This window comes from Chrysemys picta, chromosome 4 (assembly GCF_011386835.1).
Source record: "Chrysemys picta bellii isolate R12L10 chromosome 4, ASM1138683v2, whole genome shotgun sequence".
Taxonomy (NCBI): domain Eukaryota; kingdom Metazoa; phylum Chordata; order Testudines; family Emydidae; genus Chrysemys; species Chrysemys picta.
The window spans coordinates 76,015,578-76,030,729 of record NC_088794.1 but is presented as its reverse complement, the minus strand read 5'-3'; positions in this window follow the sequence as shown (position 1 = coordinate 76,030,729).

Below are 15,152 nucleotides of genomic sequence, written 5' to 3'. Positions count from 1 at the left end.
CCATTCTTGAGCCTCAATATGTGCAGCTATTACAGTTTGGGGCTCCACACAGCTCAGAAAATGCACCTCGGTCTTGACTTGCAGCCTCCCTGGCTATCCCCATTCTATTCTTTAGCTGAGTCAAGATTTCTAGTTGTGCTGCTCAACATGGGGGAGTAGTAAAATGAACAACTGAGGCTACCAGGAACTAGCCTGTAATGAAACATTTAATTCCCAGCCTAAGCCAGGTATGAACCTGTGTCCTGAAAGCATGGTCTTGAGTTTAAAGCAGAGGCCTTAGAGACAAAAGACCTCAGTATTATTCCCAACTCTGCCACCAACTTGCTGTGTGACTTCGGGAAAGTCACATAATTTCAAACTGTACCTCAGTTTCCCCATCTGCCTAATAATGCCCATCCCATGGGAGTGTTCCAAGGGCCACTGCACATTCTAAAGCCCTTATCTTGTCATGCTGCACTCTGACCTTTCCAAAGCAGAGAGCACTGAGTGGCTGACACATCAGGACAGCTACCCTGCTATTTTAGCTGTTTATGGGACGTTCTGTTCCAGTACTTCCTGCAGAAAAGCATTCACTGTAAACCCTAATCTAATGTGCCTCCTTAATGTACTGCTAATGCATGCAAAACTTTTGCCAAAGAAATCTAATATCAGGGCCACAATCTGTTCAGAATAAACTCATTACATTTACATCCAAATCACTGTTTAGGGAATGGGGACCATGATGGATAATGAATTCATGCACAGTGGTTATGGGTACCTCTTCTGGAGAAAACAGAGTGGTATTAATTTTTTGTTAAATATGCTTCATTTTATTTTAATGGACTATGCAGGTTGGGGATGAAGAGTCCATCCATGCATCTTGTGTTGTCCTATTGAACACTTCCTTTAAGAGAGAGAGCATTATTTCATCTAGTATCATATTTCATACTTGTTCTGTTGGTCGAAGGCCAGCAGAGACTTAGATGGATTCAATCTGTTTGTTGCTTAATGTTTCAAGCAAACGTGGACTGAAGTCTTAATAGAGTTAATTAGTTGTCAATGTTCTGAGGTGAAGAGAAATGTGCAAATAAAAATCTCTTTACTCTTTCACACTGGACTGAACAGGCTCTTGATCCAGGGCTGGTGCCAGCTGTAGAAACTCCATGCTGTAACTGTTTAGAATACACTGTGATCTATGCAAGAGCAAAGTCCAGCTGAGACCAGCTAGGTTCAAGTTGATTCAGGTCATGTCTACCCTATAGGCACAGCTGTCTTCCTCTATTGATGGAATGTTTTTTTCCATTGATGTAAGTAATCCATATTCCTGAGTGATGGTAACTAGGACAATGGAAGAATTCCTCCATCAATCTAGTGATGTCTACACTGTGGGGGTAGGTTGGCTTAACTACTTTGGTTTGGGATCTGAATTTTTCACACCCTAAGTGACATAGCTAGGTCAATCTAAATTTTAAGTGTAAACCAGACCTCAGCTAGAGGAGAAGATTTCACTTTAGCTTCCCTGTCTCCTGCTTAGTTATATATTATATACATAGTGGGCCTGGCCATGGGAGGTGCAGTACCAATTCCCAAGATGCCCCAGGAAAACTTGAGTAGAGGAATTACCATAATGGATCAAACTAGTGGCCCATGCAGTCCAGCACTCTGTCTCTGACAGCATCCAGTACCAAATGCTTTAGAGGAAGGTGTAAGAAACTACAGAAGGTAGTTATGGAATAACCTGCTCACAAGAAAAGTTTCTAATCCCCATTGTTTAGGGGTTGGTCTGTGGCCAATCGAGTTTCATCATGTATGACCAATGATGTTCAAAGAGAAAACATGAGATAAATAATGAAAAGTTAATTAGATTTTAAAGGACTCTCTGATAATAATTTATAAGACTGTTAGTAATGCAAGGAAGGAATTTATTTTTAAGATACTTTGTTTTTATCTTGACATTTTCCTTTACAATGGCATGCTAATTTAAGCCAGTAGTCGTGATGGGGTAAAGCTCAGCGGGAGAACGTGATAGAGAACAGATCATTTATATTCTAGGTTCTGAGCCTTTCAAAGTCCTGTTCTCCTTCTGATTTAAGGAGTTGTTGTGGAAACTTTCCAAATGTACAGGGTGTGCCTGGCTTTTCATATCTATTCACATCTTTTTGTGTGTATTTCAATTAAACCAAAACAATTGGGGAAAGAAATAACTTTTGTTTCATTTCTGCTGTGATTAAATGCCTGATCCAGCATCACAGAAGTTAATGGAATCCATCATTACTGAATGTAGTTGATATTTTTGGAAAAATCTCTAGTTTTCGCATTAACTGGAATAAAACACAAGCAATGGGTATATCCCAAAGACCAGATTCTTCTCAATTTCAGCATTTTCCATTTCAAATAGGCAAGGAAATAACTTATTTAGGGGTCAACATTTGTCCTATCTTTCCAAAATTGTTTCTATAAATATGGACTATCTATTAAAAGAAATTTCCAAAGATGTAGAGGAGTTGTGTCTCCTCCTTCTGTCCTTATTGGGGAGAATAGAAATAGCCAAAATGAATATCTGCCCAAAAATAACTTGTATCATTAGCCTATTGCCTTTCAAGGTCTCTCCCTTGCTCTTTGTTCAAATAAACAGGTTTATTATTTAATTTATATGGGATAAAAAACAGCCTCTCTTGTCACCAAGACACTTAAAATATCCTGGCAACTGGAGGTACGGGGTCGCCAGATATGTATCTATATTATCTAGCATTCCAAATGCATCCTATTATTAGGTGGTTCCCCTCCAGTAGCTCTGTATATACCCCAGCCTGGTTTTAAGATTGAAAAAAGCTTAGCTATGCCATTTGGTTCCCTCCCTTCTTTTATATACCTTAAGGGGTTACCCATGCCCTTAAGAGAAAATCCAATCCAATTTTTGTATCTACATGGGGCTCCCTGCAACGTTAAGCCTGTTACAGCATCCAATCTTACTAATTTTCTTCTCGTTCCACTGTGAGGTAACCCGTGCGTCATGGTCAAGGCTAACTCCATGCTTAAAACAATTTGGATAGGAAAAGGGTTAACAAAAATTAAAGACATATTATAAGATGGTAGACTGGTCTCCTTCAGTTACATGTGTAAGAAATATCAGCTACCGCTGTCTCAAAGTTCCTTCTTTCAGAGGCTATGCTCAAGGATTCATTGAAGGATGGAGACAACTGCTCTGTTTCAACTTTCTCTCCTTTAAAAGAACATGTTAAGAAATATGAAATCAAAAGTCACTTTGTAGGAATTATGTGTGGTGGCTTAATGCTTTGCATTATCCTCTCTACCTCTGTCTCAAAGAAAAATGGGGAAAAGAACTTAGCCTTATTATTACAACAGAAACCTGGGAGCTAGGGTTACCATATTTTGAGTGTCCAAAAAGAGGACACTCCATGGGGGCCCGGCCCCGCCCCCAGCCCCGCCCATGCCCCCGCCCCAACTCCGCCCCCTCCCCTGCTTCCCGCGAACATTTGATTTGCGGGAAGCCTGAAGCAGGCAGCAGGTAAGCTGGGGGGATAAAGGGGAGGAGGCGTGGCCCAGTCTGGCCCCCCCAACCGAGCGGCTCCCTCTGGCAGCCGGCCCCGGCCCCAGCGTCTCCAGCCTGGCTCGGCTCCTGGGGTGCCGGCCCCGGGCCAGCCCCCGGCCGAGCACCCCTGGCCCAGCATCCCCGGCCCCGCACTGCCGGGGCCGGCCCGGCCCCCGGCCCTGCGCCCCAGGGCAAGCCCCCGGCCGAGCACCCCCAGCCCAGCACCGCCGGCCCCGGCCCCCGGCCCAGCACCCAGCGGCGCCGGCCCCTCCCTATTTTCCCGGACATGTTCAGCTTTTTGGGATTTCCCCCCGGACGGGGATCTGAGGCCCAAAAAGCCGGACATGTCTGAGAAAATCCGGACGTATGGTAACCCTACTGGGAGGATACCTGGCTTAATATGAAAGAGACTTGTTCTTCTAGATACTACTGGACTCCCCAACATTTGTTTGAGGCTAGATTGACAACACAGTGGTGGAGATGCAATGTGTATATTTCATTTTAAATATTAACTTTAATAAAAATTTTAAATCTATAGCTGGTAAATTCATCCGGCAGCAATGCAGAGCACATGTTGAATTGGGGTGGTGCTGGGCCACTTTTCAATCACTGCATCTAGTTTTGTTTGTTTTTGTAATAAATGTAGCTCTGGTGAAAGGTGCTATCAAGGGCAATAGCAGTGCAAGCTTCCCCCACACTTAAACAAATGTGCTGCAATCCTAGCCTGGAGGGACCACTAGGGGAAAGTAGGTAATTCAGTGTCTGAGTTCATTTTATCCTTGACTTCCCCTCTCAGAGTGCCCCCAAGGCAGTAAGTTAACACCTGACATTGCAATGGTTTTGTGACTGGAGATCAGAACACATTGTACCACCTGCTCACTTTGCATTGGTCCCCAAACAGCCAACATAAAATCTCTCCATTGCCACTGACCTAACCTAGATTTAAACAGGTAATCTGAATGCTGAGGTGAAATGATCCATATCCCATTAACAATCAGCTCCTTGCGTCATCCAATCCCTTGTTGTTGTTGCTGCTATTTTTTAAGATTTAAAATTATTATTACTTAAGGCTTAATCTTACACCTCTTTGGGGCAATGACTGTCTTTTTCCTCTAGGTTTGTATAGTGATTAGCACAATGAAGTTCTGGTCTGTGACTGGGGCTCCTAGACTCTATAGTATAGTAATACAAATAATAAAGTAAATGGTAAAGCTTCCATTAACTTCTTTTTAAAAAACTTTTATTTGTATTGACTGTATATAAAATATAAACACATAAAACAAAACGTATGTAAATACATGCACAAGATGGAAACACCATATACATTAAAAAATTCAATGCTCATTATTTATAAAACCTGGAAAAACAAAACATAACCAAACAAAAAATCCTGAACCCACAGAGGTCATGCAGGGTATTAATTATTTAAGTGACTAAATAGATAAATAACAGAACATAACCTATGTATATCGGGGACTATTATATACTAAACTGCAAAAGTATGCAATAGTTTCGTGTGTGAGCAGACACCCTCATTCCCCCCGCCCCAAGCATTTCTATTAGACAGAGTCATTTTTTCCATGAATGCAGCAGTAAAGAGCTCACTATGCCAGTCTGTTTATGAGGGAGGAACGGCAGAGTTCCATTTTCTCAAAATAACTCTTCTGGGTACTAAAATAGTTACTGGAATCCATTTCTCAATGTTAACTGGTAATACCAGCTCATCCAGCACCTGTAAAATACACAAGTTTGGAGAAAGAAAGATAGCAACCCTTAAAGTTTTTGAGAGAGCACTGAATATGGTGTTCCTGAACACATGCATTTTTAGACAGGTATAGAGGATGTGTGAAAGGTTGGCATCGTGTGGTGTGTCCTGGATGGAAGCTGGAGGCATGTAGGTAAGTGTAGCGGTCAGTAGGTTTCCGGTATAGGGTGGTATTTATGTGACCATCGCTTATTAGCACAATAGTGTCCAGGAAATGGACCGCTTGTGTGGATTGATCTAGGCTGAGGTTGATGGTGGGATGGAAATTATTGAAATCATGGTGGAATTCCTCAAGGGCTTCTTTTCCATGGGTCCAGATAATGAAGATGTCATCAATGTAGTGCAAGTAGAGTAGGGGCGTTAGGGGACGAGAGCTAAGGAAGCGTTGTTCTAAGTCAGCCATAAAAATGTTGGCATACTGTAGGGCCATGCGGGTACCCATAGCAGTGCCGCTGACTTGAAGGTATATATTGTCCCCAAATGTGAAATAGTTGTGGGTGAGGACAAAGTCACAAAGTTCAGCCACCAGGTTAACTGTGACATTATCGGGGATACCGTTCCTGATAGCTTGTAGTCCATCTTTGTATGGAATATTGGTGTAGAGGGCTTCTACGTCCATAGTGGCCAGGATGGTGTTTTCTGGAAGATCACCGATGGATTGTAGTTTCCTCAGGAAGTCAGTGGTGTCTCGAAGATAGCTGGGAGTGCTGGTAGCGTAGGGTCTGAGGAGAGAGTCCACATAACCAGACAAGCCTGATGTTAGGGTGCCAATGCCTGAGATGATGGGGCGTCCAGGATTTCCAGGTTTATGGGTAGCAAATAGAATACCCCTGGTCAGGGTTCTAGGCATGTGTCTGTACAGATTTGCTCCTGTGCTTTGTCAGGGAGTTTTTTTAGCAGATGGTGTAGTTTCTTTAGGTAATCCTCAGTGGGATCAGAGGATAATGGCCTGTAGAATGTGGTGTTAGAGAGCTGTCTAGCAGCCTCTTGGTCATCTTCCAATTTATTCATGATGACCACAGCACCTCCTTTGTCAGCCTTTTTGATTATGATGTCAGGGTTGTTTCTGAGGCTGTAGATGGCGTTGTGTTCAGCATGGCTGAGATTATGGGGCAAGTGACGTTGCTTTTCCACAATTTCACCACACGATCCATTGTCTACAGCCAAGCTCTAAGATATAACCGCATTTGCTCCAATCCCTCAGATAGAGACAAGCACCTACAAGATCTCTATCAAGCATTCTTAAAACTACAATACCCACCTGCTGAAGTGAAAAAACAGATTGACAGAGCCAGACGAGTACCCAGAAGTCACCTCCTACAAGACAGGCCCAACAAAGAAAATAACAGAACACCACTAGCTGTCACCTTCAGCCCCCAACTAAAACCTCTCCAGCGCATCATCAGAGATCTACAACCTATCCTGAAAGATGATCCTTTACTCTCACAGATCTTGGGAGTCAGACCTGTCCTCGCTTACACACAACCCCCCAACCTAAAGCAAATACTCACCAGCAACCACACATCACTGAACAAAAACACTGACCCAGGAACCTATCATTGTAATAAAGCCCAATGCCAACTCTGTCCACATATCTGTTCAAGTGACATCATCATAGGACCTATTCACATCAGCCATACCATCAGGGGCTCGTTCACCTGCACATCTACCAATGTGATATATGCTATCATGTGCCAGCAATGCCCCTCTGCCATGTACATTGGCCAGACCGGACAGTCTCTGCGCAAAAGAATTAATGGACACAAATCTGACATCAGGAATCATAATACTCAAAAACCAGTGGGAGAACACTTTAACCTGTCTGGCCATTCAATGACAGACCTGCGGGTGGCTATCTTACAACAGAAAAACTTCAGAAACAGACTCCAAGGAGAGACTGCTGGGCTGGAATGGATATGCAAACTAGATACAATCAACTCAGGATTGAATAAGAACTGGGAATGGCTGAGCCATTACAAACATTGAATCTATCTCCCCTTGTAAGTATTTTCACACTTCTTATCAAACTGTCTGTACTGGGCTATCTTGATTATCACTTCAAAAGTTTTTTTCTCTTACTTAATTGGCCTCTCAGAGTTGGTAAGACAACTCCCACCTGTTCATGCTCTCTGTATGTGTGTATATATATCTCCTCAATATATGTTCCACTCTATACGCATCCGAAGAAGTGGGCTGTAGCCCACGAAAGCTTATGCTCTAATAAATTTGTTAGTCTCTAAGGTGCCACAAGTACTCCTGTTCTTTTTGCGGATACAGACTAACACGGCTGCTACTCTGAAACCTATACACAAAATAAGAGGCAAGGTACTGTACATCTGGGGTCAGGCTTGGGTTATGGGGGGTTACAGGTATCGTTTGCAAGGATGAGAAGATACATATATATCGCATAACCTGCATAGACCCAGATTGGGGTGCAAGGGTTTTTAAAGTGTTAGTGGATAGGTGGGCTTGGGTATGCCACCCCTGGAATGAATAAGGAGTCCAAGTTGCAACTATTCCAGATCTTGCTTTAGGGAACACCATGCAGATTCATTCTCTGGCTCCTGTTTATCTGCATGGATCATTTCCCATTACTTAGGAAGAACCAGCATATAAATGGACTTTTGTTGTGAGGCCCAGTGACACCTAGTGGTTAAAGAAGGAGGCGCAGAGGATCATAAATAATGGGAGTCGGTGGGTTGGGAGAGACGAAAGGCAACAGAATCAGCAGACTAATAACGGGTTTTCAAAATGCCTATAGGCCCATATATCCAGTGGCTGGCGGTGAATGCAAAAGGCTGTGGCATGGAAGCCTTTGTAATGAAAACAGAACATTTAATTGCTGGATGTACTAGTGCAATGTCTCTAAAACCAGTTTGTTGTCATAGAATTCACTATACTCCTCACAGCCTCTTACCGTTTCACTCAATTCTTATACTGAAGGTTGTAATCCATGGCTCTGGGGAGATTAGAATGTCCCTTTAGCTCCATCTACACTGGGAAATTGAGCTCTTGTCAACAGTGGGTTCCAGAATGGGCTTTCCTCAACTGGCCTTGATGACAAATTAACATAGTATAGATTGGAAATGGAACCATTTCCCATACCATTGCAGAAGGTATGATTGAGACTTACTGTTAAACTGTTTTGAATACCAATCACAGAGGACCTATGGCTGAAAGTCATTGTTAATATATAAGAACTCAGTCATTTCCAAGTACAATAACCTAAACTACTGCATGTCAAGATCTGACTAAGTGATCACAATGGTCTTTGCTTGCCTTAAAATATCCAAATATAGTAACATCATCTGAGAGACAGACCAATGCTGAGTTTGTTCAACATCTCTGAGCCATGGAACTTTCTAACTTAGGCCATGTCTATATTACAGTGGCACTGCAGCTGTGTCAGTGTAGCACCACAGCGTAGATGTCCTACTTTGACAGAAGGGGGTTTTCCGTCAATATAGTTCGTGCATCTAATAGATGGGTTGGCAGAAGAATTCTTTTGTTGACCTAGCTGCACCTACACCAGAGGTTAGGTTGACCTAACTATAGTGCTCAGGTTGTGAAATTTTTCACAGCCTTGAACTATGCAGCTAGAGGGATCTAATTTTTAAGTATAAACCAGGCCTTACAGTCTGGCAGCAATCTTAATTGATCAGAGTAGGGAACTGGGAGTCAGAACTTGGGTTTGCCGCTCATTCACTGTGTAACCAACCTTGTTTACTAAGGCCTGGTGTACATTACAGGGTTAGGTCAAGGTAAGCTGCGTTGACTGAGCTGTGGAAGTGTCTTCACTTAAATTTGGCTCCTGCCGACGTAAGTGCCTCTCTACGCCGATTGAGTAACACCACCTCCCCACGCGGCATAGAGTCATGGTCAATGTAGCTAGGTCAATGCAGTGTCAGCATAGACACTGCATTGCTTACGTCGACTGTTACTGGCTTTCAGGAGCCATCCCACAATGCTCCACACCGACAGTACAATTGATACTAGCGCTCCTGGTGAGGACACACACTGCCAACACAAGGAGCCAAGTGTGCACACAAGTGATTTAACAACTGTGATGGCTGTATGCTGACGTAAATTAGGTCAACATAATTTTATAGTGTAGACAAGGCCTTTGTTATGCTGCTTGTTTACTTTATGCTTTTCTCTCCACTAGGAAAATAAAGAGAGATTAAGTCTGTTCCATTTCTGTCCCTAGTCTCTGTCCCTTCTGACTCTCCAGCACTAGCTCTGCTGCAATGTCTGAGTTGCAAACACTAGAGGGAAAAATGTTGAAATACAAACAAAACCTGCTTTAATTCACATTTTGAAAAAATGGAAACCTTTTTATTGATCTGAGATTTGTTAAACCTAATGTTCTCACAGGAGTGTTGTGAGCGTTAATTAACGTTTGTTAAGGTAGGATGAGATCAGGGATAAAGGTTATAACACCCGGGGATTAGTCTCAGGCAGTAGCCTGACACGTCCTGCTGAGATATAGTAGCCTGTCTTCTCTGGGACAACTTGCAAGTTAGTCAGATTCATCATCCAGTGGGGAGTGGCCTGACCCATCAATCAAATTTTAAGGGGTCATTTGAGAGCGTTCAACATGTTGGGGGAAGGGACATTGCATTATTCAAGCCATTAACTTTTAATGTCCTCTTCATGCAGACATTAAGACAATCACTTCCAATTATAATAGAAATAAATGTCTGCAGTGGTATATAGAACATGGACACGTATTGGCATCTGGGAGCACCGCTGGTATCTTACAGGTCACATCCGTCAGTGATGGTATGATAAATGAAGGGTGGGGAGGTAGCTCCCTTTTATGGACATCCAGCCAGTAAGTTAGCTGTAAAGTCCCTCTTGGTGGCTGTTCTCTGATTGCTTTACCTGTAAAGGGTTAAAAAAGTCCCCCCAAGTGAAGGAAAGGGAGTCACCTGACCAAAAGAGCCAATGAGAAGGCTAGAACTTTTTAAAATGGGAAAAAACTTCCCCTTTGTCGCTGTTGTTATTGTCTGGGAACCAGGTGAACAGGGAGCAGTTATGCTATGAGAAGCTTTAAGCCAGGTATGATCATAAATCATCAGCTCATACATAGAACTACTTATTTGGAACTCCCAAATGTGTAAGTAGATCAGAAATATTTAGAAAGACGCAATTAGGTTTATTTCTGTTTATTTCTTATGGCTAGTGACCTCCTCTGTGCTAGTCCCAGATGCTTTTGTTTGCTTCTAACCTTTAAGCTGAACCCCCAAGAAAGCTATTTTGGGTGCTTAATTTTTGGAATTGCTCTTTTAAAATCTAGCAAAAGCCTAACTTCCAGATGTATTTTCTTTCTTTTTGTTTTTAATAAAATTTACCCTTTTAAAGAACAGGATTGGATTTTTGGTGTCCTAAGAGATTTGTGCATATGTTGTTTAATTAGCTGGTGGCAACAGCTAATTTCCTTTGTTTTCTTTCTCAGCTCTTCCCTGGAGGGGAGGTGAATGGGCTTGAGGGTACTCGACAGGGAGGAATTCCCAAGTGCGCCTTCCTGGGTTCCAAAAAAGGGGTTTTGCATTTGGGTGGTGGCAGTGTTTACCAAACCAAGGTCAGAGAAAAGCTGTAACCTTGCCTGGAGTGGCAACTATTAATTTTTAAAATCCTTGCAGGCCCCCACCTACTGCACTCGAAGTGCCAGAGTGGGGAATCAGCCTTGACAGATGGTGTCCTCAGACACATTAACACTCCCATCACGAGAGCTTAGAATGTCAACAAGTGAAACTCAAAAGGCACCAGGTGCTTCAGCTGAGAGGCCAGAGAAAGAGGGAAAACAGCCATTTTAAAGATGACAGAAGATTTTGTAAGGATGAAGGGGACAAACCAGGGTCTGAAATCACAATCCGGGCCTTTCTCTGTGTACTCAACAAGAAGAGTAGAAAGGTTGTTAGGATGAGATATATTTAATGATTAGAGATGGGGCCCAAACTCTAAATCAAAGCTCGTCTAGTCAACACAGAGCCCAATTCTCCATTGCCCTGCACCTTGTTTAGTCATTTATACCAGAGCAAAGTAGGAACAAAATTTTACCATTCAGACTCAGTAGCATTTTTCACCCATTCTGCACTTTGTAAATGACCACACAGGGTACAGGGCAATGGAAAATCAAGTCCACAGTGTTTAAAATGCCAGTGACATGTCTACACTAGCACTCCCACCATTGCAATAATCAGTGAAGCTACACCAATAACAACCACCGTGGGAAATTTTTTTTTTTTTTGAGGGGGTGAAGTCTCGTGTAGATAAGTCCTCAAGGCAAGAATTATCTGTCAGCAACAGTAATCAATAGGGAAGCTTTCCTGAATCATTCAACTCCAATCAATGAGTCTGCATTACAATAACCAGAATTCTGTGTCAAGATGCTAAATGCAAAAGCCTTGTTTTCATGCCCACAAGGATCTTAAAATCAATACACATTCAAAGGCAACTGTCAAGTAGTCTTATTTGTATTGCTTTTCAATATTTTTACATTCTTCACAGTTTATTTAATAATAAACAGCAATAATACTTAGCACTTGTATTGGGCTTTCCAGCTGTAGATCATTCAGTGCCGCACAAAGGTGGATAAGCAGAAGCAGTATTTTCCTCCAATTACATACGAGGAATCTGACGCAGAGCATTTGTGCCTTACATCACACAGTCAGTCTACGGTCAGGCTGAGAACAGAACCCAACTCAGGTGACTCGCAGTTTGGTGCTCTATTGCACCAATAGAAAAGCCCACTCCTGGAACTCCTGAATCGAAGAATGATCAGGTTTTTGATGGGCAGGAACCATCTCTTCATTTGTACAGCACCAAACACGCTGTGACACACTCTCATTGACCTCCATTGACAAACTGTGCCAGTTTATACCAGCTGAGGATCTGGCCCAGTGACTGCCAGTGATTAACAAACCCATCTTACAAGCTTGACTGGTTTTCTTACTTGCATATTAGGGGATAATAACAAAACCCATAATTGTTACCTTTTCTGGTGAATTTTATCTTCAGTTAAAAAGTGTGTAGGCTATAAACTCTTTGTGGTAGGAGCTGTTTGCACAGCGCCTAGCAGCATGGCGCTCTGGTCCATGATTGGGAATCCTTGGCACAAGAGCAATACAAATAAAGAAGAATATCATTTGATATTTAGGCTATTCACTTGTGCTGTGTTTTCAACAGCACTGTCAACTTAAAAAAATCACTATCACTTTAAAAGCACTGGAAAAAGGTATGTGTTTGAATGCAAGATAAATTACACACTAGAGCCCCAATCCTGCAATGATCTCTGCACGGGTGAATCATTGGCTCCAGTCGGAGACCCACTAATATCTGCCATCATTGCAGAATTGGGGGCTGAGGTGCATCTTTATATTGCATACTGGCCTATGTTTAATATGCTTGAGTGCAACTAAGAAGCAGGCAGAGAGCATTCAGACTTGTGACCTAGAGGCTGATTAGGATCCTATAAATGTACTTGTTGAGATTGCTATTTTGGTTTCCCAAAACTTATAATTATTATCTGTAATAAACTTTTAAATAAACCAGCTACATTTGCTGCTCAAATCAAATTCTTTCAGAATTCTAGAAAAGACTCACACAGACTAAGAAGCAATTTTGACATTCTGTTTCTTCCTTTAGTAATTTTCTTCTCTGTCCATTTTGCAAACAATGTTTTGCTTCTGTTCTTTGAATGGAAAATCTGCTTCTATAAACCTATATTTACTTCTTGATATGTACATTGGTCATCACTGGTGAGCTCAACGAGAATATACACAGTTCTAGCAGTAGCTTTTGTTAGTCAGGTGCCAGGACCCTGGCTACTGTCTTTACTCTTTGTCTAGGGAATAGCTGAGGTAGTTTTTGATAATATTTAAAGTTGAATGGAGATGCGCCTCTAGATGTTAACAGTCTTAAAGCTGCTCATATCTTGGTCTTACACTACTTATGTGTGCTCCCTCCGAGGGCTGCTAGGACTCTATGTCTATAGTCACAGAGGGCTGTTGTAGTCTCTGGAGAGGCTGGATGACTGCTCATGTGGCCGCTTACGTGGAACAAACAGAGAAATCAGGTTTTGTTAAAAGCTAACTTTTAATGAGAGCCAACCGAGTCAGGGCCAGGACACAGAAAGCTGAAATTCATCTTCCCTTTACTAGATCTGTTGTCTCTGGCCTATGCACAGTCTACCAAAACCTCTTCCCCAAGGCAGGCACGCCCTTACACACACTAGACCGTATTTTCAAAATGGGTTTGTAAGAGGGGCTGCCCAGTGTCAAAACATAAGTGGGACTAGAGAAAGATGGCTAGGTTTCAAGATGGATCCATTTTGGCATGACACCTGGAACTCAGCAATATAAGTTGGCCACCAATAAACTTGTCTTTTCTACAATTCTGCCTGCCTGTGTACACCATTTATTACAAACAAAATGCTCACCCTTTAAAAGAAGCAAGCAATACGAAAGCAGCATAAACTAAGATGTCTCTTTCTCTTTAAGACCAAAATCAGTTCTTCAGGGGTCATTTTTCCAAAGCAACAGGGAAATGAAACACACAAGCAGGATGTAGCTCGATAGCACAGGCCTGCCTTGCAGCAAGAAGTATATAAAGAAGAGACCACTGCTCCCAAACACAGGCCCCAGAGGACGCAGGAACTTAACTCCTTCCCTGGAGTCTCCCAACCAAACCGTTTCTCTTACTGAGGCCCAGCTGTCAGCTGCACCTTCCAAAACAAGCCACAGCTATGGGCTTCTCTCCAGAACCTGACAAAGGTTAAAGGTGGCTGGCCTGAAATTTTGAAAAACTAGATTTGGTCCTTTGTTTTTTGCTTCTTTATAATGAATAAAGAAGGAGCAAAAGGTTGGTTTGTTTAGGTTTTTTTGTTTCTTGGTGGTTTGGTTTTGGTTTGTTGGTTTTTTTACAACATGCTTTCAGACCTTGCTCTTCCATTATGAAGAAGCAAAAAGGGGCACAAATCCCAGTTTTTTTCCTTTGCAAGAGGCAGTCTTCCCTACGCTTTGAGCTGTTCTCCCTCCTCCCCAATGGAAAGGCTTAATTCCTTCATGGTCCATCAGGATACATAAACCCTGAGAGCAGGATAATCCCATATGGATGTTAACTGGCACATGCCCTTACCCATATTGCACTACTAACTACAGGATTTTTTGACTTCACTGGGGTCCATATGGGGACAAGCATTATGCTCACATATGAAATGTGGCCCAGCCTGATAAGATATTAGGCAATACCTAACTGTACCTGCTGTGATAGTTAAGTGAAAGGCCTAATGAAGAACTTCCAGTTCTCACCAGAAAACTCCACCATGAAATTTAATAGTTGCTACTCCATGCCTCTGCCTACACTTATCTAGGCCAGGACCAATAAACTTGTCAGTGGACCTCTGTGCCCACATGAAACCCCACTGATGTCAATAGGGAGCTCAAACAGAACTCATTACAGCACGGGGCATTCACCATGAAGGGGACACACGGAAACGCAACTCAGAAGTTCCACACTCTCTGGGGAGGTCCTGAATTCAGGAAGCACCAGCTTACAGAATCTATCTAAAGCCTATTACCATAGTATCAGAGAGTCTCACAGTCATTCAGGTATTTAGCCTCACAATCCCCCTGGGAGGTAGAGAAGTGCTATCATCCACATTGCACAGATGGGGAACTGAGGCACTGAGAAACGAAGGGACTTGCCCAAGATCACAGAGGAAGTCAGTGGAAGAGAGCGAATCCCTGCTCCCAAAGGCTCCCAAGTCCCAGGCTAGCATCCCAACCACCGGACCATCCTTCTGCAAAATGATGAGACACAATGGTTTAAACTGCCCCAACTGTTACATGG